Source organism: Cupressus sempervirens, chromosome 4 (assembly GCF_028749045.1).
Source record: "Cupressus sempervirens isolate cs-2001-9-10 chromosome 4, ASM2874904v1, whole genome shotgun sequence".
Lineage (NCBI taxonomy): Eukaryota > Viridiplantae > Streptophyta > Pinopsida > Cupressales > Cupressaceae > Cupressus > Cupressus sempervirens.
Genome location: NC_143121.1, coordinates 381060420 through 381085651, shown reverse-complemented (window position 1 = coordinate 381085651; position 25232 = coordinate 381060420). Strand labels below are relative to the sequence as shown.

At 35.7% G+C, this 25232-nt stretch overlaps 1 pseudogene; it reads left to right on the top strand.

The window, feature by feature from the left end:
* Positions 1-3298: 3298 nt before the first annotated feature.
* Positions 3299-25232, top strand: part of LOC149561659 (uncharacterized) — a 130224-nt pseudogene continuing 108290 nt past the window's right edge.

The window sequence follows — 25232 nt, the reverse complement described above, 5'->3', positions numbered from 1 at the left end:
TAAATGATTGATTTTCAACATTTTGTCTTCTTCTTCCACCTTTTTTTGAATTTTATTTCATGAATTTGAATTCTTTTCTTTCTCTTTTAAAATTTGATTTAGGTCTAGTTGATTTGATAGTTGATTAATGACCTGACATTGTGTTTCTTCTAATTTTCTCTTTAATTTGGATTTGATTGATCAGAATTACATGATTTAGTTCTTTGCCAATTTTTGGGTGTCTACAAATGACCCTCTTTGAGCTAATATGTGAAGCATATTAGTTCAAAGACTATCTTGATTTTTTGATTTTAGGAAAAATTCTAATGATAGATGTTTGTTCGATGATATTTGATGTCTGATCATTAATGATTTTATGTTGTGATTGTCATTGATTTGATGTTGCAATAGTTTGTTTGAATACCTTGGTTTGGGTAGGCTTGATGTTTGAAATTTTTTGTCTATGGTAGGGCATTTTTGATATTTCAAAAAAATTTAATGCCCCAGCTTGGATGCCCTGATTTGATATAGACATAATGCCCCATGAAAAATAAAATTGTAAGAAAATATGAAAATTGAAAGTTGAGTACGTTTCAATTTTGTTTCTAAAATGGTGTGAAATTAGTGGGAAATATAGGTAGATTGGTTTGGTGCAATACCCAAGTCAGTGTTAGTGAACAAAGAGTTGTTGATATGAGCATCTAGTAGACTACGGTGCTTCAGTGAGTAATCGAGATCTTCCATGTTTAAGATTTAGCATTTTTAACTATCTTTTTGATGTTTTACATGAATTTGTAGGATGAATGTGATTATTTCAGTGTTTTAGAGCATTTGAAAGTTGTTGTAGCGCATTTAAAATTAAATAGTGCATTCAAATAAAACATTAACACATACCAAGGGTGTATTAGCGCTTTTGAAAACCCTAGCTATGGATAGATTAGCACATTCAATAGGGCTATAGTGCATATACCATATCTAATGGTGCAAACAAATGTTTTAGTGCATATGCATTTTATCATAGTGCATTTGAAATATATTTCAGCACTCTTGGATTAAGCAGCACTTTTGATACATGTTATAGTGCATTTGCAAAGTGTATTTATGCTTTTAATGAAATAGTTCTTTCTATGGTTTTTGGAACTCTTCTGATTATTTTATTAGTGCATACAAATGAATAATGCTTTTGAATTAGTGATTAGCACATATATTTATGGTGCTACCACATTCAAATATGATAGTGCATTCACCTAATGTAAGAGCATATATAACTTTTCATAGCACATATGTGACATAAAATGGTGTTTTTTCATGTTTGAGTAATGCTGTTGAATTTTGATTTGAATTTGGTAACTTATTTGATGGGATGGAGATCCTCTATTGAGCAAAAGATAACACCAAAGATTGGAGTTTGGGTTTGTTAGCTAGGGATGGGCATAACAAGGGAACATTAGTAGTCAAGGACTCATGAAGCAATGTTGGTAGGATCAATTTGAAAATAGATAGGTGATGCCCAAACTTAGGATATAGAGTAGGGAAGTCAAGCCAATCCAACTCAGGATAGAGAAAGACAAGCAATAGGTCCAAGATAGAACTAGTAGCTAGATAGCTAGATGTAGAGATGAGATCAATTTTTGATAATCACTTTGTGATGAGAAACTGACTCGTTGTGTTTGCTTGATGAATAATAGGTACGTGGGTGAAAGCTCATGGTACAAGGACTCCATCTGTGGCCATTGGAGTTAGTAGGCTAGTTGTCCAATGTAGATAGGCATGTGATAGATAGGTGTGGATTTACATATTTATTATAGATGCCCTAGTTCTGAGTGAACAGGGGATTACTGACAGCTATGGCCAAGCAGTGGCACTTGGACCACAATACTTTTCATTTACCAATGGGGGAGATGACAGTGACTCCCAAGGATGTATATAGGATTTTGAAGATCCTGGTTATGGGGGATTTGGTTTATTACAATCAGGTTGCTAGTGGGTTTGCATTCCAAGATCTGTTCAGAGATGATAGTATTAGTGATGATAGTGTGTCTTGGTTCCTGATGTTGCAGTATGATGCATTACCAACAGTAGTGGGAGGACTGATAGGAGGGTTTTTGTTACTAGATCACTAAGGGTGAGGATGTCTAGTTGGATGGGGCCAGTTGATTTAGGATATGATCAATATGCCATGGATATTTGCATGAGGTAGCTATATTTTGGCCCATATGTATCATGATTTACACTAGGTTGTATATTCTAATGCCTCGTCATTATCAGCAGGAGTCATTTTGCTCCAGATATGGACATGGGAGCATCTGCCTATTACACATCTAGTATGTGTACAACAGCAGCCATAAGGCATGCCTTATATGTATACTTATTCTACTCCTATCATGCAACACCATTTGGGCAAGAAAGAGTACTGGCACTGGGCTCTTGATGATATCAATGAGGTCATATGGAAACTGTACATGTTTACATAGCCATAGGAAGAGGACAATGATGAGATGGTATACTTCTTCAATCTGAGGTACTTGCTTGGCCTAATTATGTATGTATTAGAGAGAATTTTCTTTAGGCAAGTGGTGAGGTAGTTTGGTTGATGACAAACATGCCATAGGGGACAACACATTATGCTTAGGTTCATTCAGAGAGAGTAGTGTGAAGGATAATATTGGAGTATGAGGCCTATCTAGAAGCCTTTTTACAGATGATAGATACACCACATCATTGGGCCCTATGAGATGGAGCAGTAGATGTAGGTATGGAGGGGGACTATGCACAGTGGTTTCGGGAGCATCCCTTCTTGAGATATACAAATCTAGCCAAGCAGATGCTAGGGATTGATGAGCCATCAAGTGGGGGGGAGGATGTTGATGATGAGGATGGTCCTAGGAGAGGCAAAGGAATATGATGAGCCAATGTTAGAGTGGGTCGAGTATGGGGGTGACAAGGTCAAGTAGCAATGGTGATACCACAGAGAGGAGTAGCACAAGGCCTAGTATGGGGACTAGTAGTTAGAGGTAGGATTATTGGTTGAGGTCGAGGTGGTGCATGGGTGAGGGGAGGGATAGTTGGTTAGTAGGATGGAGTGGAGTAGGTGAGGGAAAGATTGCTAGAGGATGTGTAGTTTGTCTATCGACAGAGGCTGCAAGTACACGGTCCTGCCAAAGGTCCACTAGGTGCATATTCAAAGGGGCAATAGCAGGTGGTATTAAATGTATCGCCATAGGTACAGTGGCCAGTACTATCAGAGGCACAACCACCACTAGGGAGGCTAGGGGGATCGACTGATTTAGAGGCTTAGATGAGCACTATGGAGGCATAGATGGATGTGATGTTGGGTACCTTACAGAGTCACGTGGCAGCAATTACTCCAGGGCCACCATTGCCGCCACCACCGAGTACAAATTGTTGCATTGATGAGTTTGGTAGCCGGTGTAGTACTAGGGATAGGTGTGACAGGGTAGGTGCCTCGAGAGGAGATAGATGGCCCCAAGGACCAAGGGCCATCAGATTAGGCCCCTCCACATGGATGATTATATTGTGACTTTATTCTTGGTCATGTATGATTATTTGTTTGATTTTTATTAGACATTGACACTGATGTATCTAGTTGATCCATGATTCATGGCCTTTTATGATCATTTGATGTTCTTGCAGTTTATCTTATGTTCATGTGATTTTGACCCTTGGATACATTACCTAATTGTTATTTTTCTCTATGAGATATCTGAGTTTTTATTTTGATGTTTAGATGTGTGTATGTGTTATATCATGGACTTATACATGCATGTGATGGTTTTGATTTGATGATTATGGTAACAGTGGATGCAAATGTGTATATATATGTGAATGATTAATGTAGATGAATCATGAGTTAAGATAGATGGTTTTGATTTGATGATTATATGAAAATGTAACTTGGTAAAATGAATAAAATGAAATGAAATGTAGTTGCATATAGATGTGATGAAATGATAATGTGATTGGGTAAAAGGAATGTAATGAAATGAAATATAGAAGAATAGATATGTGATGAATATGAAAATGTGATTTGGTATGAAATGAAATATGATAGAATAGATATGTGATGAATATGAAAATGTGATTTGGTATGAAATGAAATATGATAGAATGTGTATGTAATGAAATGAAAATGTGATTTGGTATGAAATGAAATATGGTAGAATAGATAAATAATGAAATGAAAACGTGATTTGATAAAATGATTATAATGAAATGAAATATGTTAGAATAGATAAGTGATAAAATAATATGAAATGCCATATGATGTGTTAATGAAATGAAACAAAATGGGTAATGAAATGAAATGGGTAATAACATGAGATGAAATGTAATAAAATGAAATGAGAGGTGGTAACATGATAAGTAATAAAAAGAAACAAAATGGGTATTGAAATGAAATGTAATATAGTGAAAATGTAATGAAATTAAATGAGTGGTGCAATGAAATGAAGTGTAATGAGATGAAATGAAATGTAATGAAGATGTAATGAGTAATGAGATGAAATGAGATGTAGTGAAGATGTAATGTAAGAATTTGATATGGTAAAATTAAAGATGGATGTAAAATATATAAGAGGAGGATGGAAAACAATGAAATGGAATGAAAGAGTGCAAGACCAAATGGATATATGATAGGATGAGATGAAAAATGGAATGAGATGCCAAATGAAAAGATGAGATGAAAAGAGATGAATGGAGGGTGACTGAAGGTGAAAAATGGAAGGAAATAAAATTGTCTAAGATTCAAAGGCTAGGATGTGGAGTGGTAACTTTTGGGATTCAAAAGCCATGAAATGGGTGGATGAAAATGAAAGGAGATGGAAGATGGGAAAATATGAGGTAATGAAGTAGAGGAGATGTAATGTGGTGAAACAAGATTGTCTGAGATTCGGAAGCCACACAAGGTAGCAGATTATGTGGTGCAATTTGGTAGTGACTATAATTGTCTAAGATTTGAAGGCTACATAATGCAATGAGTGGAATGAAAAGGAGAATGCATAAAATGTAATGCTAGTGTGGATATTGTAAAGAGGGAAAGTGCATGATATCAGAGTGCTAGAAGCTTGCTCTGATGTTGATGTTTATTTTGTTGTCCACTTTTTGATAACCCATCATGAAGTTGTTCATTAATGTTTGTGAATTGTATCCTGATTTATGTGCCAACTATTTGTTTTTAAGGAACCCAAGATGATAATACAAACTATATGAATGCAGCTAACTTTCACCTTTGTAAAGAGATGCAAACTAACTATCATCATAGAGCGTATAGTAAAAAGTGACTAGGTACAATCACCACTAGCTCAACTATAGTGATATGGATACCATGTCATGCCAAGAAGTATGAGTAGATAGGAACAATGTACAAGAAAACATAACAACCACTAAGAAATAGAAGCTACAACCACATAATAATAGAAACAATCATGCCAAATAGTCACATGTTAGATAAAAGACCTCACCCAACATAGTGCACAAAATTGGTTGAGGTACACATGGCGTTCCATCCAAGAGGAGGCTCTTATAAGTGGACACCAATAATGTGTGAAACCAAAAGATCATAGGAATTAAACAATGAAAATCAATAAAAATATCACGACACCTCTAGTCAAACACATCATCAAGGCACTAAAAGTACATGATAGCATAAAATGATAAATACTTATGTGTGAACTAGGCATGCTTCTAGTTGTGTGTAATAGTGTCAAGTTTGTTCAGTTTTGCCAAGAAGCAACTATTGTACTAGGAAAATGAAAAAGGCATGATATGAATCAGTGGTGATTTAGTAGTGGAATTCGATGGTTGGTGTGTCTCAACAAAAGTTTAGGGTGGCTAAATGTTGGAGCCAAGGGCCAAGTGTACCCAATACCAGTGCAACAGGATGTAGAGACTAGATACATGGGAGATTCTTTCAAAAGAAGTATTGAGTGAGGGATGGCTATAAGTAGGCGAAAAAGGCGAGAATTAATCAAGATGAAGTGAGGAGTAGAATGCAATTATTTGACATATTGAGAAGTTGCAGAAATCATACAAGTGAAAGTATGGTGGGCTCTCTAGATCAGTCACAATATGAGGGTGATGTGATCCAAGGAAGGTGGATGAGGCAAGGGTGAAGAGTGAAGCACATTTGATGAACTTTTGAGGAGTGGGTGGATCAGTCAAAAATCCAAGTGGTAATATCGAGTGAGACAAGTCAGCCTAGACAAGGGCCAACACAACCCAAGGAGGTGGGGATAGAGGTGGAAGAAACACCTTTGTTGGCATTACTAATGTTATCAGGGACTATGGTGTAGCAGGTGATGCAGGTGATTATAAGTGATGAGCCAGTGATGTAGGTGGAGGAAAGTCCCTCTGAGAAGGTGAAGAGTGTGTTAGGAGCAGAGGAGGAAGTGGAGGACATAAAGACTCATGAAAAGTTTGAGAGAGAAACTTCAAAATATGTGGGAGGTGTTATTGGAGGTGAAAAAATGAGTGGGACACATCAGTTGATTAGCCTTGGGACAATAGAAGGGGAAACAAGCAGCGTGAAGCTGGGAGAGCCACTACTAGAGGTAGGAGACAAATATCAATCATCATGAGAGGTGGAGGGATTACGAAGATTAATAGCTATAGAAAGAGTTTGAGTGGAGAATGTAGAATAGGAGATTGCATTTTTTTTAGGATTGGTGGAGAAGGCACAAGAGGATGGTGTGCAAACAAAGGCGAGACAACTATAGGTGGTGTTGGATGCAAAGTGGGTGTGGGCACAATCGCTAGAGATGGAGCTACATGTGGAACATGTACGAGAAGAGGGAAATGAGGCAAGAATGTGGGCTAAATGATCACGGGCTCAAAAATTGCAAGAATCATTGAAAATGGAACAAGTTAGTTTATAGAGCACTCAGAATGAGCTAGTGTTGTTACAGTTGCAGTCTAAGTCATTTAGGGAGGCAGTTGTGAAGGAAAACTCCTTGGCATTAAAATTGTAGGAGAGGTTGGTATTAAGTGAGGGAAAGGTTAGGTAGTTGTAGCAGCATTTAGGCAAGGCAAAAGCTAATGTGGAGCAGTGTCGAATGATGATTGATCGAATGTAGCAGGAGTGAGATGTAGCCCAACGAATGATCACTGCACAGGGGGTAAGAAATTTTGTGGAGAACATGTTTGTGGAGATGCATTAGATTGAAAAGGTACACCAAGAAGCCACATATTGGATGGGATGTTATTATTAGGCCTTCTAGCATGAGGATCGATGACAGACACAATTTATAGGTAGGGAGTTCACACATCTATTAAACATGCAATTATGTGGAGGAAGGCTTCCAATTCCTCTAGATGTAGTGTGGACACATAGGGGGTTGACATCAAGAGCTTCTTCATCTAGAATGAGGCTAACATAAACACCATTGACCGAGCATCCTATGATGCCACCTCCATCAGGAGGCTAGAATAAATAATCTGTGAGATATTATTGTCATTGCTATCATAGAAGAATAAAAGTTTTCATTTGTTGTGGCCGCAACTAATGTTGATTGTTATGTATTGTCATGTGTATTTTTGGTATTTTTTGAAATATATTTGGATGTTTTTGTGGTTTTTTCAAATATATAAATGTTTTTGGGATGTTTGGTAAATATTTGAACATTTTTGTGTTTTTGTGATAAATGGTGGAATGGTTTGACTTTTGTTAAAATGGGCACAAATACTATCTATAGAGTTAGGATAATCATAGCTAGTATATGAGAATGCCTATGCATATATAAAGCCAATGTGGGGACATTTCTCTAGTAGTGTGATGAGACAAATATCCATGTGGCTTATAAAAAGGTGTTTTGGGCCCATAAAAAGAGGACACTTGGGTCTCAAGTAAGCAAAATAGGGCCTCAAAAAAGTGTGTTAACTCGAGAAAGGTGTGTTGGGGGCCCAAAAGACATCAGAGGTCTTGAAAAATGTGAAATAGGGCCTAAAGAGGCATTTGATGTGCCTAAAAAGGCATTTGAGGGGCCTAAAAAGGAACTTTGGGCTGAAAAAAGGTGTTGGAGGGGTCCGAAAAGGACACATGGGCCTGAAAAAGGCACTTGGGGCTTAAAACAGTGCTAGAGGGGTCCAAAAAGGACATTTAGGCCTTGAAAAAGGTGCTTAAGGCTTGAAAAAGGTGCTTGAGGGGGGCATACTCAAACACTCATGCTTTCTTATTCTGTGCCCCTAGTTGATTGAGGATGGAAGAGTCGAATGAAGATCTGGGCTTTTGAGATAGCATTGATATATTTGTTTGAGGTTACCTAGACTAGTCCTGGTCCTGCAACATAAATAAGACTACAGATCTGTTGGGAAATTGTTACAAGAGGGGAAAAGGGTATTCCACCAGTGTCTCTTGTCCTATTTGCATTGTGCCAAATTTTCCAAAGCCTAGTAAAATGTTTCAGGACATTACTACGCCGCTTCTTAATCCCATTCCTGAACCCAAAATTGACAAGAATTTTAGTGTGTTCTTAATGTTGTGAGCTCTTATGACCATGCTTGGCAATTATGACCTTGTTCAAACATTTGTGGCAAATTTGGACAATTGTTAAGCTCATTTGGTATTTTTAGAAAATTTTTGAAATTTTTTGTGATATTTTTAGGCTATTTTTGAATATTTTTGATATTTTAAGACTATTTTTGAATTTTTTTGATATTTTTGGGCTATTTTTGAATTTTTTTTTGATATTTTTGGGTTGTTTTCTCCGTGCACCACAAATAGATAGGCTGCTACCTTGCCGATTCTTGTTGTCACTCCAACTATCAACGGTGTCTTCCCCTTCATCCTTTTGGGTTTAATTTGGGGATGGTTTGTGCAAAATCCTTTGGCAATCCAATGGAGGACATTGAAGGGTGAGTGTGGCTTCATTTTCTAGATGTGTCGATGGTCTATAGAGGAGTGATGGGGTTGAGTTTCCCTATTTTATCCTTTTAGTGTAATGGCTTCATCTATTTCTAGTTTTTATCTACATTAGATTTCTTTTGTGGTGTGAGGCAACCGATATGGGAGCCACAAATGGTGATAGCTCCAAAAGATTCTCTTTTGAGTGGTTTGTGTGAGAGGGTTGTAAGCTTGTCAGTTTCTCATTTCAAGTTTTGGCATATTTTTTAGTTTTATTTTTATTTTTTTGGTTTTTTTGGATTTTTTGGTAATTTTGGATGATTTTAAAAAAAAAAAAAGATGTTGAGGGTGAAAAGGAGGACATGAGTGATATTTTTTGGAATATAGGAGCAACCAAGACCATGTGAGGTATCTAAAAGAGGTAATGAAAGGAATTAATGACATCAAATGAGTGGACTAAGGGCTAAAGTAAACATCAACGATGATTGGTCAAGATGGATAGTGAAGATGTGCATTTATTTTCTTGCAATTCATGTCAATGGTATCTCAATACATAATTTCACTCTCTATTGTGCTGAATTTGTTGTGTTACCTTTTGTTATTGTCATGCTATCTGTTTGTGCTACTATCAACCCTATTTGATGTCAAGAGACCTCAAAGTTGTAACCCACAAGTATTTCTTGATTTTGTCTACTCCCACTTCTAGTTCTAGTTTAGTCTTTGCTTCTTTGCATGGACAAGAGTTGTTACATGAACATAAAGAGCTATGGGTGTACATTCAATTGAGAAAAAGGCCTTTGATTTGCTCTTGTTATTGTTATTTCTATTGCTATTATGGGCTCTATTTACTTTGCTCTATTGCTATTGTCATACTGGTTGTTCAGCTATTATGAATCCACTCTTGATGCCAAAAGACTGCAAAACTGTAGCTAACAAATGTTTCTCAATGGGGTATGTGTGAAATTAATTCTAGATCACATACCAGCCTAGTAGACTATGCTAGCTTCTCAAACCCTAGATAAAAAAATAATTTTCTTCCAAATAACTCCAAATAATTCAACTATAAATGCTACCCCTTTCTCTTATTCCTATCTTTTAGTAATTGCAAAGAGAAGCCACAAAGAACCAAAATTTGTCTTTGAGATAGAAAATCAACCATTCTATTGCAGCCCCTTTTTAGCATTGAAGACCTTATGTTGTGTAGGGAAGTCCAAGAGTGCTAGCTCTCACCCCTTTTCAAACCAAAAGTGGTGTTTTCACAATTTTTCTTCTTCTTTTTTTTGTGTGAGATTTTTTTTCATTTTTTAAAATTTTTTTTTGAATTTTTGATGCGTTTTCTTAAAACTCTAGACATAAAAGAATTTGATATGGATGCTATTAATAGTTTCTGCAAATTTTGTACCATCACAATCTGAAAGTCTATAGGTACTAGTCATAAAGGACTCTGTAATAAGGTAAGGACCAATCCAATTGGCCTCCCACTTTCCTTTCTTTTCCCTTGCTACTTGGTTCTTGGGGTTCTCTCTACACACTAGATCACCAACCTAAAAGTTATGGAGTTTGACCTTTTTATTTTAATGTCTTGATAATCTATTTTGATACACTTTGAGATGTTCATGCACTATCTACTGATGTTCTTCTAAAAACTCTAGCTTTTCTAGATGGGCCACTCTATAATCCTCATCTGATAGTACATCCCGAAGAGTAACTCTCAAGGATAGGATCTCAACCTCTAAAGGCAGAATAGCTTCATAGACATAAACTAAGGAGAATGGTGTTGCACTTGTAGGCATCCTAACACTCCTCCTGTAGGCCCAAAGGGTGGGGTTCAATTGCAAATGCGAATCCCTACCAGTATCATTGACGGTTCTTTTAATGATATTGATGATAATCTTGTTGCTAGCCTCTACTTGGCAATTACCTTAGGGATAATAAATTGATGTGGAGTGGTGTATAATGTGAAAATTTTCACACAATTCATCAATTATGTGATTTTTAAAGAAAAAAGCATTATTTGTGAGAATGGCATGAGGTAGCCAAACTAACAACTGATATGGTTGAGAATAAAAGAGGATATCTATTTTCTTGTAGAGTTGGAAAGTGGCACTACTTCGACCCACTTGGTGAAGTATTCGATGGTGGTGATAATCCATTTATGCCCTCTAGAGGAGGGTGGATGGATAGCTCTAATCAAGTCAAAACCCCACTAATAAAAAGGCCATGGTATGGCCAAAGGGTTGAGTTCTTGGGCTAGTGCATGAACAAGGTTACCGTGGATTTGACATTTCTTACAGGTTTTGAAATAGTTGATAGAATCCTTTTCCATGGTTGGCTAGAAATAGCCCATCCTAAGAATCTTTTTAGCTAGCGTGAACCCACTAGAGTGTGACCCATAAATTCCTGCATGGACTTCCTGCAAAGTGACTCTAGACTCATCCTTTTTGAGACATCTAAATAAAGTACCATCAAGACCTTTCCTATATAGTGTATTAGCCACCAAGGTGTAATGGGAGGTTTGGCAAATGAAATTTTGTCTTTGGTTATGCAAAAGGTCAGATGGAATGATGTTATCACAGAAGTAAGTGATGATGGGATTGTACCAAAGGGAATCGAGAGTGTCTAAATGGAAAATGATGAGGGAATCAAGTTGAGTAAACATAGGTTGAGCCACCTCTTCTACTAGGAACTTGTACCATTCATTTTGTTTTGGGAGTTGGAATAAATAGGCCAAAGTGGCCATAGCATCTGTTGTTGTGTTCTTTTCTCTAGGAATTTGTTCAAATGTAATGTGAAAAAACATGCCTTTAGTGTATCAACCACATGTTTGTAAGGTAGTAGTTTTTCATCTTTGGTCTGATAAGTGTCCATCACTTGATTGATGATTAACTAAGAGACTCCATAAACTTCTAATGCTATCAATTTCCATTCCAATGCCAACTTGATTCCCAAGACCAAAGCTTCATATTTGGCCATGTTGTTGGTGCAGGGGAAGAGTAGTTTTTAAGACTTGGGGATGGTAACACTTAGCAATGTGATGAACAAGATATCAAGGCTTATCCATGGTGTGTATAGGAACCATCAAAATAAAATTTCCATGTCACAGTCTCTATCTAGAGAATGTGCATATTAAGGAAGTTAGCTAGGAGAGGATTGGAACTCTCCATAGTTGCATATGCCAATTGATTGGCAATGGCCTATCCTTTTATCACCTTCCTATCAATGTACTCAATGTCAAATTCACTTAGAATCATCACCCACTTGGCTAGTCTACCCATTAATGCTATCTTACTGAGAAGGTATTTGAGAGGATCAATCTTGAAGATGAACTTAACTTTAAGTGTTAGGAGATAATGATGTAGTTTTTGGGAAACAAAAACTATAGCTAAGAAAGCCTTTTCAATGAAAGAGTAATTAAGTTCATAATTGACCATGGTGCAACTCATGTATTAATGGCTTGTTCCTTTCCTTGGTCATTTTCTTGCATTAGGAGGGTTGTGATTGATTTATCCATTAAAGAGATATACAACAATAATGGTTTGTGTGGTATAGGAGGTACCAACATGGGTGGATTCATCAAATAAGTTTTAAGTATTTCAAAAGCCTCTTGAAATTGATCATCCCACTTGAAATTTATGTCTTTATGTAGCAAGTGTGTGAAAAGTATACAATTTTTTGCTAACTGAGAAACAAACTGGTGAACCAATTGAAGCCTACCTTGAAGAGATTGTAACTGACTCAGGTTCTTTGGAGGTTACATACTGATTATGGCTTGTACTTTTTTAGGGTCCACTTAGACAATGTATCCTAGAAGTTCTCCTGATTAGACACCAAAAGCACATTTCTTGGGGTTGAGTCTAACCTTGAAAGTTTGTAGACAAGTGAAGATCTTGGTCAATATAGGGAGATGTTCTTCATGGCTATGGGGTTTGGCGAGAATGTCATCCACATAGTCTTCCATTAAAATATGCACCATGTCATGAAAGATGTTGGTTATTACCCATTGGTAGGTGTCCCCAACATTTTTTAAACCAAAAGGCATCACATTCTAACAAAATGTGCCTCATGCACAAGTGAAAGTGGTTTTCTCCTAATCCTTTGGTGCTATACTAATTTGATTGTACCCTAAAAACCTATCCATGACTTAAAACATGGAACAACTTACCGTAAGATTGACAATGGTGTCAATATTAGGGAGAGGAAAGTCATCTTTGGGACATGCTTTGTTTAGATCTTAGAAGTCGATACAGATGTGTATGCTACCAGTCTTCTTGGATATGGGGACAATGTTGGATATCCATGATGCATATGCTAGGGGCCAGATAAAATTAGTGCTGATTAATTTTTCCAATTTTGCTTTGACTAATGGGGCTATGTGAGGATGCATCTTTCTGAGTTTTTCCTTGACTAGCTTGACCTTTGTAGAAATGTTAAGATGGTGGAGGATTAAATTTGGGTCTAAGCTAGGCATGTTTGCATAAGACCATGTGAAGTTTATCTATCTTTTCTTGAAGAATTTAGTGAATACCTTCCTTTCTTCTGTGCTTAAGGATTGTGCCAAATAAATGACCTTTGGTTCCTATTCTATGCCAATTTTGACTAGTTCTGTTGGCTCAATCAAAATAGAAGATCACTCCTCAGAATGTTTAGGTAAGGCATCAATTACCTCATCCACAGGTGCCATGGTTGGGTTTTCACCTTGGGATATGTCACTTCTGTTTATTTCCATTTTTTGTCAATATTAGCTACAACTTGGTGGTGGTCACTAAGGTTGTGGGATACTTGCCATATTCTAGTGTGACTGAGGTGATTGATAGTAGACCTAACCATATGCTCTTCTTTCATTCTTCATTGATGAGATGGTTCAACCACATTAAGGTAAATGAAAAATTCATGGTCATTGTCAAAATGGGGAAGGTGATGAGGCTCGGTTGTACGCTAGTTAATGAGTTCGAGATGGACTGGAAAAAGTGATTCATAGTAGGGGAAGGGTTCAATGGGGTCTAACGACATAATTTCATTGGATGGCTCATACACTATCTTTTAGGTCTATGACATGTGCCTCTTCTAGAGTGTTAGGGAAAGTAGAGCTTGTGAGAGGCTCGTAGTAGTCATCTTCAACTTCCTTTGGAAAGAAGTCAGGGAATAAGGTTTGAAACTAGAACCCTTCAATGGGTTCATCATATTCTAAGTCACCATAATGTACTCTATTTCTGAGTGAAGTGGATCTTAACCTATGAGTTGTTCTCTATGCAGCCAAACTATGAGGGGTGGGTATGTGGACAATGTGACATTCTTTTTCATGAAGAGATTCCTCAAATAGGAACTCAAATTCCCATTTAGTAGAATCATCATCGTCTTCATTATTAATAGGTGATTCTTCTATGGAATGTGAACTTGAGAGGGACAAATTCACATTTGTGATATGTGTTATTGTTGGGGTGTAATTGTCCTTTTGTTTGGGTACCCACATAAAGGTGGAAGAGGAGGGATCATTACACTTTGGGTAAGCTTTGGAAGAGGGTTGTACCTTATCTTGTCTATCATACCCCACCCCTCTTTTAGAGTTGTTAGACTTGAATTGTGCCATTAGCAATTTGGTGATGCTTTTTCCTTTTCCTAAAGGACCATCTCTCGTGTATTTCATCTTTTTCATTAGATCAAATCCTTTTCCATGTAGGTGAGGAGAGATGTCAAAGTTTTATTGGATGATGTCTTCCATTGAGATTGGAGGTGTGCAACTTGCTTTGACAAAATGTGTGTGATATGGTTTGGTGGATGATGGTTTTCCTTGAGACCTTGAAGAAAGTGGAGGATCAAATAGAGAGACTGAGTACTCACTTACCCCTTTCATTGCAACTTAAACTTTTTTAATCAAATTCCTTCATTAGTTTGTCTATTTCCTCATAGAGTAGTTGTTTGGGGTCTGTTGATGATGATGGTAGAGAAGGAATGGATGGACTTGAGTAGACCACCTTCTCTTTTCCCTTATTCGATGTTGATGGGTGGTTTCTTGTTTGGTTAGTAGAAGTGTTTGGAGTTGTGGACTGGCTGATGTCATCTATTGGTGTGTCAGCTTCTTCCCTATTATGAGGGACAAGTGAGTTACAATATTGAGTGAAGTGTTGATCTCCTTGGTTATCTCTTGACCCATATATAGAAATTTTAGGCATTGGTGGTAGGTAGAGGGAACAACTTGCATGTCGTGAATCCATGGTTTTTCCAATAGGATATTATATGTTAATTGTAGGTCTAAGACTTGATGGATAGTTTCTTTCACAATTGGCCCTACTCTGATTGGAAAGATGACCATGCCTTTAGAAGATCTTTCTTCATCATCATAAGCCTTGATGGTGATCTTTTTTCTTGGATCAACAACATCTTTTGTGTATCTAAGGGATTTCACTAAGCTAAGGGTGCAAATATTAAGACTAGCCCGACCATCGACCAGTGCTCTCTTGACTAAGTTTCTATGGATGAATACCTCAATGTGTAAGGGAGAATTTTGTGGCTGGAAAATAGACATATCATGCTAAGCTTAAAATGACACACAATGAGGGGTTACGAGATTATTGACCATGTTTTGAAACCTACTCACATCTAGGTCATTTGGCACTAAGGCTTTAGTGAGGCTTTATTTATGCTCTACCAAGATTTGTAGCAACTCAAAAATAGATATATGAGTAGGAGTCTTAATTAACTAATTTACTAGGTTGTATTTTGGCATGGAAGAACTTGGAGCTATGTGGTTAGGATTTTCCACAAGTCCTAGTAGGACAATCTTAGAGGCTTGACCTCGGGTAATGGTGTTGGAGCATTGTTTTTTATTTTTGTCTTTAATTATGATGACATTTACAATGTCATCAACTCTAAAAATTATGCCAATTGTATTATCATAGTGGTATGCATAATTAACTTTGGTTTAAGGGGGTGTGTTTTGGTTAGACATGGAAAACTCCTCCTTTTCACGACTCATAAAGAGGTTCTTGAAGGTTCTATGGTCTTCATTATTATTGAGATTATTCACTTCAATGGTCTCATCATTTATTAATTTTTGGACAACCCCCTTGTGGGCAAGACAATTATTTGTCAGCTACCCCCGATTTTGGTGATAGGCACAAGTGTGTCTCTCATTCCACCACTTTGGCTTGACTCGGGGCCCATATGGTTTAGCCTCAAGGGACATAATGAGGTCACTAGCCAAGAGTGTTTGCAAAGCACTCTCATAGGACACCCCTATGGGTGCATACTCCTTAGGCATAATCGAAGGCTGATATCTTCATAAGTGAGGAGCTTGGTTATAAGTGACTTGTTGGTCAGATGTGGAGGGATTCATCATGTTACATCGATAAAATGGTGCATTATTTCATTGAGGTGCAGCCATAGGACCTGGTTGATTTAAAGGGGTTTGAGTGTGAGTTTTAACATGGTTTTCTTCAACTACCCAGTCATTCATGATGTTATTATTATTATTTTTCCACCATGATTTTTGTTTGTCGGTGGACCAATCTAAGGGATTGTGCATTTGTGTGTAATTTCTGGAGAAACCTCTTCTATCTTTAGAGAGTTTAATCATGTCTTTGTTCACCCAGTTTTCTTCCACTTTGGCAGCATTTTCTAATGTGGTTTTAAAATCTTTTGGCCCTTGGAGTTGGAGCCAATAATTCATCTGTTTAAAGAGACTATTAATGAAAATATCCATATTTTCCTTATCTGTTATGTCTCTATGATACCTAACAAACACATGCCTCCACCATTGTAGGAAAAACTTGAATGGTTTACCTGAGAGTTGTTTTGTGTTACATAAATTGATTGTTGTAACCTCTCTTTCGATGTTATAGGAGTATTGGGTGATGAAGATATAGGCTAGTTGATCAAAGTTTTTAATAGTAGAAGGTAATTTGGAGAACCACTCCATGGCTTGCCCTCCAAGGCTCCTAGGAAACAAGTACATTAGGTATGTCATGTCATGGACAAATTCCATACTTAATGTATACAATTGTCTAAGGTGATCTTGTGGATCTGATGTACCAAAATATTTGTCATATTTTTTTATTTGCACATTTGGAGGGAAAGGTGTGAAGGAAATGTTTTTGTTGAATGGTAGTGGACATATCTTTCTGAGGCTGAACTCTATGGGTTCTATTTTTCCTCTTTTCATCCTTTCCATTTCTAGTTGTAGATCTAGCAATTTTTGTGTCATCGCAGTTTGGCACCTTGTTGTGCTAATGCGAGTATGTAGTGTTCTTTATTTTTTTCTAGTATCTATTCCATGATATCAACAAGTTCAAGATCTTATTGAAAATCCTCAATTCTAGACTCAATACTTCTGTTATCCCCTGCATGAGATGAATCCATTGTGGCTAAGGGTTTTGAGTTTTGATTGAATATGGGTGACTCAGGGGTAACTACGTCCTCTGTACGATCTGTTTCTATAGTAGATTTGAGGAGATTTAGGAGTTTTGTGCACTTGATCATTCTACTTGCTATTTGAGCACTCACTCATATAGGTGACTATTTCAACTTTGTTGGTAAATCTATTTTGCATGGTGGCATAAAATGTGAGTTGGATTTTTTTAATAAATTTTTTGGCATTTTTCTAGAAGTGAAAGTATTTGCTGACTATGATTGGTTTATAACAACAAGCTAGATAGGACAAGAAATTTGCCAATGCTGATAGGATAAGGTTCACTTTTGCAAAGTTAGGTAGAGAAATGGATGTGTGTCTCTGAATATTCTTGACTTGATGTGCAAAGTGAGATGATGGTAATTGTCAGGTTGATGATGTAGCTTTGCTTGTTTCAAAAAATGATTTCATTCAGATATTGAACTCTTTAGAATTTATAAAACAATGTCAAGGAAAAGGGTATCCAAATTTATGTTTTTTCACAAGTATCACTTTTGCAGATAGCCTCTATTTCATTTTTTTCTTGGATGCGTCATAGGAATGTTCATATGCATCATAGGAATGTTCAGATGCATCACAAGAATGTTTAGTTACACTATTTTATTATTAAATGTGTTGTTTTATTGTTTGGATGTGCCATATAAATGTCAAATGTGCTATTTTGCTGATCAAATGCATTGTTTCATAGGTATATGCATCATAATAGACTTCAGGAGCACTGCAGGAATCTCATATGCATTTTTTATACAACATATGCATTATTTTAAGGATTGTTTAGTAATGTCCTTTTTTTGAACTCAATTTCTTGATATTGGTTTGAAGTTCTTCATTCTGGAAGGATTATGATCTTTGGTGTTTGTTATTAGGTTTTAAAACCACTTTCAAGCACAATAGCAATAGAACCAATACAAGATGTAACAATCACACGCACCTAGAAAATGAACAAATGACTTACTATCAAGGTTATCTAAGGTTGGTGACTAGTGGGACTTGGTGTTCTAACTATGTTCAAATTTATCTCTCTTGTGATAGAGAGGGATTTACCTCTCCTATGACAGAGAGCTTCCCACCAATGCTAGGGAGGTTTGGTGCAATCCCTTATGGGACTACTAGAGGAAGGCTATGTTTCACACACAAGTGGCTTCCATTCGATTAGGAATACAAGATTTGTGGGCAATCCCTCTCACTAGCCCTACTAAGGCAACTTAGGAGGTAGCCCTTCTATGGCTAGATTATCCTACCTAGTGAAAGGTGAGAAATGGAAGTCATAGATAGGTCTGGGAATTTGATCACTCAAGAAGAGTGAGAGCATATACCTACTACTTTGGCTCCCCAAATATGATAGACACAAAGGTTAATTTCTAGCCCTTATACTACTAAAAATAAGGGGGCTCCTAATTAGACTATGTGTGGGTTCTTTCCTTGTTCAATCATGACTGATCTTTTATAGAAGGTCAGGCATTCTAATCAACTCAAAGGAGTTAAGAGCATAGGCCTACTTCTTTATCAGATCAAGGGGGGTTGAATGTTCTTATTAAACTATGTTTGAAAAGTTAGAAATGCCACACTTCTAATTAATGAGAGTCAAGATCCACCTACTTGATTTGAAGCTAGCAAAGGCTAGGCGCATTTACGAGGGTCTGCATTCCTATCGCACGCTGTCTGCAATCTAAAAGCTCTTTTGATAACATGGGAGAGACTATGCAAATGCATTGCAAGATTGTGCAAATGCACTATTGAATGATTAAATGCATTAGGACAGAGTGCATAAATGCTAGCATATCTTTCAAAAGCATTGAAATAGAGTACAAAGCATCAAAGGACTCAGATCTAGCCTTTCTATGCTTAGGGAAGACTTTGGAATGCTTTTCTTGCTGATATGAGGTCTCCCACATGCCGTAGAACCTGTATTTGATCAAATCTACACAAGAGAATAGCAAGAAACACATATCTACAATAGAAATGAAAGGTTAGATTGAAAAGCTTGAAAATAGAAAGGCTTTTAGTTTGGCCCCATGGTGGGTGCCAATTTGTACATGGTAGAAACACGTATTCATGAAACCTTAATGTAGAATGCAAATAGATTGATGACAATATATGCTAGACCCAAGATATCATCATCAGAATGTAATTTCTATGAATGCCTCATGTTTCCCTAACTACAATTGCTAAAATAGCTCCCAGACTAGCATCTTAGTGATAATTCTAAAATGGGACTAAGCTAAAAATGCAGATCTATAATGAAAACATGCAAGATCTATGATTACAATGTTGATTATGTGTGAAATACAGCTCCTAGAAGTGCTCTTGAAATGATCATGCTATGGACTAATGTGCAATAAATGATGTCAAATGATACAAAATAATGCTAAAATTCTATGATCTTGTTATAATAAGAATGCTAAAATAATGAGTGACAATGTGCCTATAGTGTAGATATTATGAACTTGGGTCCCTTGCTTCTTAGATTTCCCTCCTATTTATAGGATTTCAGAAGAGGTTGGGGTAAGAACTAGGATTTTCACCTTTGATTGGGGGTGAAAGTGAAACTCAAAATATCTCATGAGAGGCTAATAGGAAGAGTCCAATAGACTTAATTTTGAGGTTAATATGAGGGGTTTTCAAATTCTTTTAAATGGTAAAAGGGGATTTCCATTTTTGTGAGGATAAAAGACTTTATTGATTTAATAAATGATTTGTTTTCAACATTTTTTCTTCTTCTTCCACATTTTCTTTGAATTTTAGTTCATGAATTTGAATTATTTTCTTCCTCTTTTAAAATTTCATTTAGGTCTAGTTGATTTGATGGTTGATTAATGACCTGACATTGTGTTTCTTCTAATTTTCTCTTTAATTTGGATATGATTGATCAAAATTTTAGGATAATTGCATGATTTAGTTCTTTTCCAATTTTTGGGTGTCTATTCACACTCAAACCCCTTTAAATCAACCAGGTCCTATGGTTGCACCTCAATGAAACAATGAACCATTTTATCGATGCAACATGATGACTCCCTCCACATCTGACCAACAAGTTGCTTACAACCAAGCTCCTCCCCCATGAAGATATCAGCCTTCGAATATGCCTAAGGAGTATACACCCATAGGGGTGTCCTATGAGAGTGCTTTACAAACACTCTTGGCCAATGACCTCATTGTGTTACCTAAGGCTAAACCATATGAGCCCTGAGTCAAGCCAAAGTGGTGGAATGAGAGACACACTTGTGCCTATCACCAAAATTAGGGGCACCTGACAAACAATTGTCTTGCCTCAAGATGTAGATCTAGAATGGGACCATTCAGGATTATATGAGTGCAAGGGACCTGAGTTTGTAGTATCTACACTATAGGCACATTTGTACTCATTATGTTAGTATTATTCTTGTAACAAGATCATAACATTTTAGCATTATTTTGTATCATTTGGTATCACTTATTGCATATTAGTCCATAGCATGATCATTTCAAGAGCACTTCTAGGAGTTGTATTTCACACATAATTAGCATTTTAATCATAAATCTTGCATGTTTTCATTATAGATATGCATTTTTAGCTTATTCCCATTCTGGAATTGTCACTAAGATGTCAGTTTGAGAGCTATTTTAGTAGTTGTAGTTAGGGAGACATGAGACATTCATAGAAATTACATTCTGATGATGATACCTTAGGCTCTTTTAAAATTTGATTTAGGTCTAGTCAATTTGATGGTTGATTAATGACCTGACATGATTTTTGATTTGAAAGTCTATTGTGTTTCTTCTAATTTTGTCTTTAATTTGGATTTGATTGATCGAAATTGCACAATAATTGCACGATTTAGTTCTTTGCCAATTTTTGGGTGTCTACAATATCAATAATGGACTATGCAAGAACATTAATGATAGAGAAGATCATATCAAAAATAATAATGGAGAGAAGCTATTAGTACTACTTTCTATACCCTGAATACAGTAGAAGTCAATAAAGGTACAAATGCTACACTTTTTGAACTATAGTATGGGTATGCTCCTAATGTGAAAATTTTCAAATTCTTTGGAAGTAGATACTATATACTTAAAGATAATAGGAATGGAAAACTTGATGCAAAGAGTGATGAGGGCATATTCCTAAGATATTAAACAAGAGTAAATCTTACATGTGTTTAAATTCTAATAGTAAAAAGTTGTGGAAAGTACAAATCTGAAAGTTAATGAGTTTGTAGAAAGAAGTGACACTACATGAAAAGAGGAACCTTAAGAATATAGTACATTCATCTATGTGGATGATGATACTCCTAGAACTCCTAATGAACATGAAAATCAAGCTATAGTCTCTCACTAGACAGGAAATATTGAAGTGTAAAAATAAATTTCCAACAAGGAGAGAGTGGTGTCAAGCAATAGAATGAAGATGTCAGGTCATAGATCAGGAATTCCTACCATCAAACAGAAAATGCTAAGCATGAAAAACATGAACCAAAACCCAAAAGAGTAAGAGAAATTGAGCCAGAGATTACTTTCAAAGATGAACCTATAGAAGAACAAAGAAGAAAATTACCTATGCTAGCAAAATATGTGAGAAGACATCATAAACTTGAAAAAATCATTGGTAATTTTGAATCAAGTATTATGATAAGAAAAAGAATGAAAGAAGATGCATGCTTACTTTTTGAGTTTCAGCCCAAAATAGTAAATGATACATTAGAAAATGAAGATTAGATTCAGGCAATGGATGATGAGATTAACTAGATTAAGAAGAATAATACATGAACTTTAATGCCAAGACCCAAAGACAAAAATGTGATTGTGACAAAGTGGGTTTTTCAAAACAAACTCAATGAAAATGGTGATGTAAAAATAAACAAAGAAAGAATGGTATGCATGGGTTATGCTCAAAAAGAAGGAGTTGATTATGGAGAAAATTTTCCTACTATGTCAAGACTTGAAGGAGTCAGAACTTTTCTTACATATCAAGCCTACAAAAATTTCAAAGTATATTAGATGGATGTCAAATCTACATTTTTAAATGGTATACTAGAGGAACTAGAAGTATACATTGAATATCCTAAAAGATTTGTAGATCCAGACAAGAAGAACATGGTATGAAAACTTAACAAAGCCTTTTATGGATTCAAACAATCCCCAGGAGTGTGGTATGAAAGATTACATATTTATTTGGTAAAGATTGGTTTTGAAAGGACAAATAATAACAATAATCTCTATTTGAAGAATTTTAAGAATAATGAAGTATTGTTATCTAAAATATTTGTTGATGATATTATATTGGGAAGAAGAGAAGCACTATGCACATCATTTATTGATGAAATGAAGAAGGGCTTTGAAATATCTACGTTTGGTGAGATTAAATTCTTTGTTGGATTACAAGTATGTCAAATGAAGTTTTTTATTTTTATTACTCAATCAAAATACATCAAGAAGATACTAAAGACTTTTGGTATGGAAGATTCAAGGCCAATGTGACTACCTATGTCTATAGGACATAAGTTACCTAAGAAGGATAATTCTAATGAAGTGAACCATACCTTATATAGATCCATGAATGGAAAATTGTAGGATTTTGTTCATAGTAAACCAGATATTGCTTTAATAGTTGGGGTAGTTTATAGATTTCTATAAAATCCTAAAGAGAATCACATTATGGCAGTGAAATTGATATTGAGATATCTGAAAGGTACAAAAGACTATGGAATGTATTACAAAAGAATTGATGAATTTAGACTTAAGGTGTTCATTGACTTAGATTGGAAAGGAAATATTGTTGATAGAAAAATAACTAGTGGAGGTACATTCTTTCTAGGAAAGAGACTACTACAATGGAAAAGCAAGAAGTAGAATTGTATTTCTCAATCAACAATTGCTGCCAAATATGTGGTAGTTGCAGTGAACTATTCAAACATTATATGGATTAAGGAACTACTGAAAGGTATGAAAGAAGAGATTACATATCCAGTGTTTATCTATTGTAATAACACAAGTGCTATCAAAATTTCAAAGAATACAATGATGCATGCCAAGAAAAGCACATTTCTATCAAGAATCACTACTTGAGGGAACTAGTTCAAGATAAGGAAGTGAAGTTTGAATATGTGAAAAAAAAAAAGTAGATTGCTGACATATTCACAAAACCCTTACCTAAATATGCTCATGAATATCTTAGAGGTAAATTAGTGGTGATTACCCTAACCAAATATACTTGAAGAGACAAGGTGCATTGCATTGAATGTGCTAGATAAAATATCTTACACATTGATGAAATATAGCTCTACTTTTGGATATGCCTAAGGTAGAAAGTTTAGTGAAACATAATAGATTAGTCACAGATAGATGATAAAAGTCAACCAGACATGCAAAACATACATAACTCACATGTATGAAAAGATTGAAGACATGAAAGCTAAGTGTCTTTTCTATATACATTTTCTTTGGCATTGTTGTCAAAGAGGGAGACATATGTAAAAGAGGGAGAGATAAACATTAAAGATCAATGAATATACAATAGATGCAATAAACCAGAGAGGTAGACTTAACCAAATAGAGAAGAGAGAGACAAAGAAAAGAGAGATATCAAAGAGGGAAAAATATTTTGGATTGTATCATAAAAAAGTGAGACACATTTGGTACATTGAGATATTTTTGATATTGAGATGTAAAGATGTTTCCATCAATGCCAAACAAGGATATTGTTGGAAACTTATAACTAGAATAATTGTTGTTTTGTTATTGATGTCAAATTTATTGAAAAGACATATTACTACATAATCTAAATGTCCTATCTATATTTATTGATGAAGGTGATTTGAGATATTTCTCAAAGCAATAGAACCTAGAGGAAACATTGAGTTATGAAAAGGAAGCAACAATGAATATTTGATTAGATATACTTTGATAAAGAAAAATAATTGTTAATATCAAGAAAGTTAAGCCAAGTCAATCAATAGAATAAAAGGCAAAGGAATGTCAGGTGATACTAGTGTCAATCAAGCCATGGTTAGTGCTAAGAAAATCTAGTGTTGACAAAGCATTAATATCATCCGAGAAAGATAGTTGATGGCTGAGTCAAAATTCTTACAATGACCAAGTAATTCACTATTGATTGAGTGTCAGAATTTAGAGATTTTTGAACAATAGTATGAGAATTAATTTGATGAAATCATGAGATCTAGCCAGCTTAGATGATTTCTTGGGAGATGTAAACCACATTGAATATAATATTGATGACTTGGACCATTAAATTTAGGGCAAGGATTAGGTAAAGACCTAATAGACATATTCTAGAGAAGTTTCAAGAAAAAGATCAAGAAGATGGACATATACAATAAATTGTATTAAGCCTAATCATAAACCCTAAGATCTACGATGATGATGGAAAATGATAAATCAAGTAATGCATATTTAAAGAGGTACAAATTCGAACATACAAAGAAGCATGTGGGTGCAAGTTTATGTGAGAGAGGAATATAGAAGAAGGTTGATCAAAGATGCACACATGAGAGTAAATTTGAAGCTATAGGAGATTTCTTATGTAGATACTGATGTTGATAATTGAATCTAAGAATAAGGCTTAAGTGTTGTTGAGAAAAGAAGGTTGATTTCTTGAAGGGTTTCCAAGAGAATCAAGAACATATATGATAATGTGAATCTTACTAGTAACTCAAGACAAGATTGAACAAAGATTTGAACTTACAAAGTGAGTTTTAATCACATAGATCAAACCCATTTTTTTCTTTCTAATCATTATAAATAGTTTGTATTGAAATCCTTTTAAGAAAGGTTGACCTAATAGTCATTTGGAAGACTTAGTAGTCAATGTAAATCCTTTAACTAGGTCACATTCTAAATGGAATGATCAAAGTCCTCTGACAAAGCCACTCATAACAGGGTGATCAAATCCTTTAACAAGGTCATATTCAATATTTTTTTTGTAAACATTTAATAAGACTAACTCTTAATAGAGCTCATTTTCAAAGAGTGAAAAGTAGTGACATGTTGCTA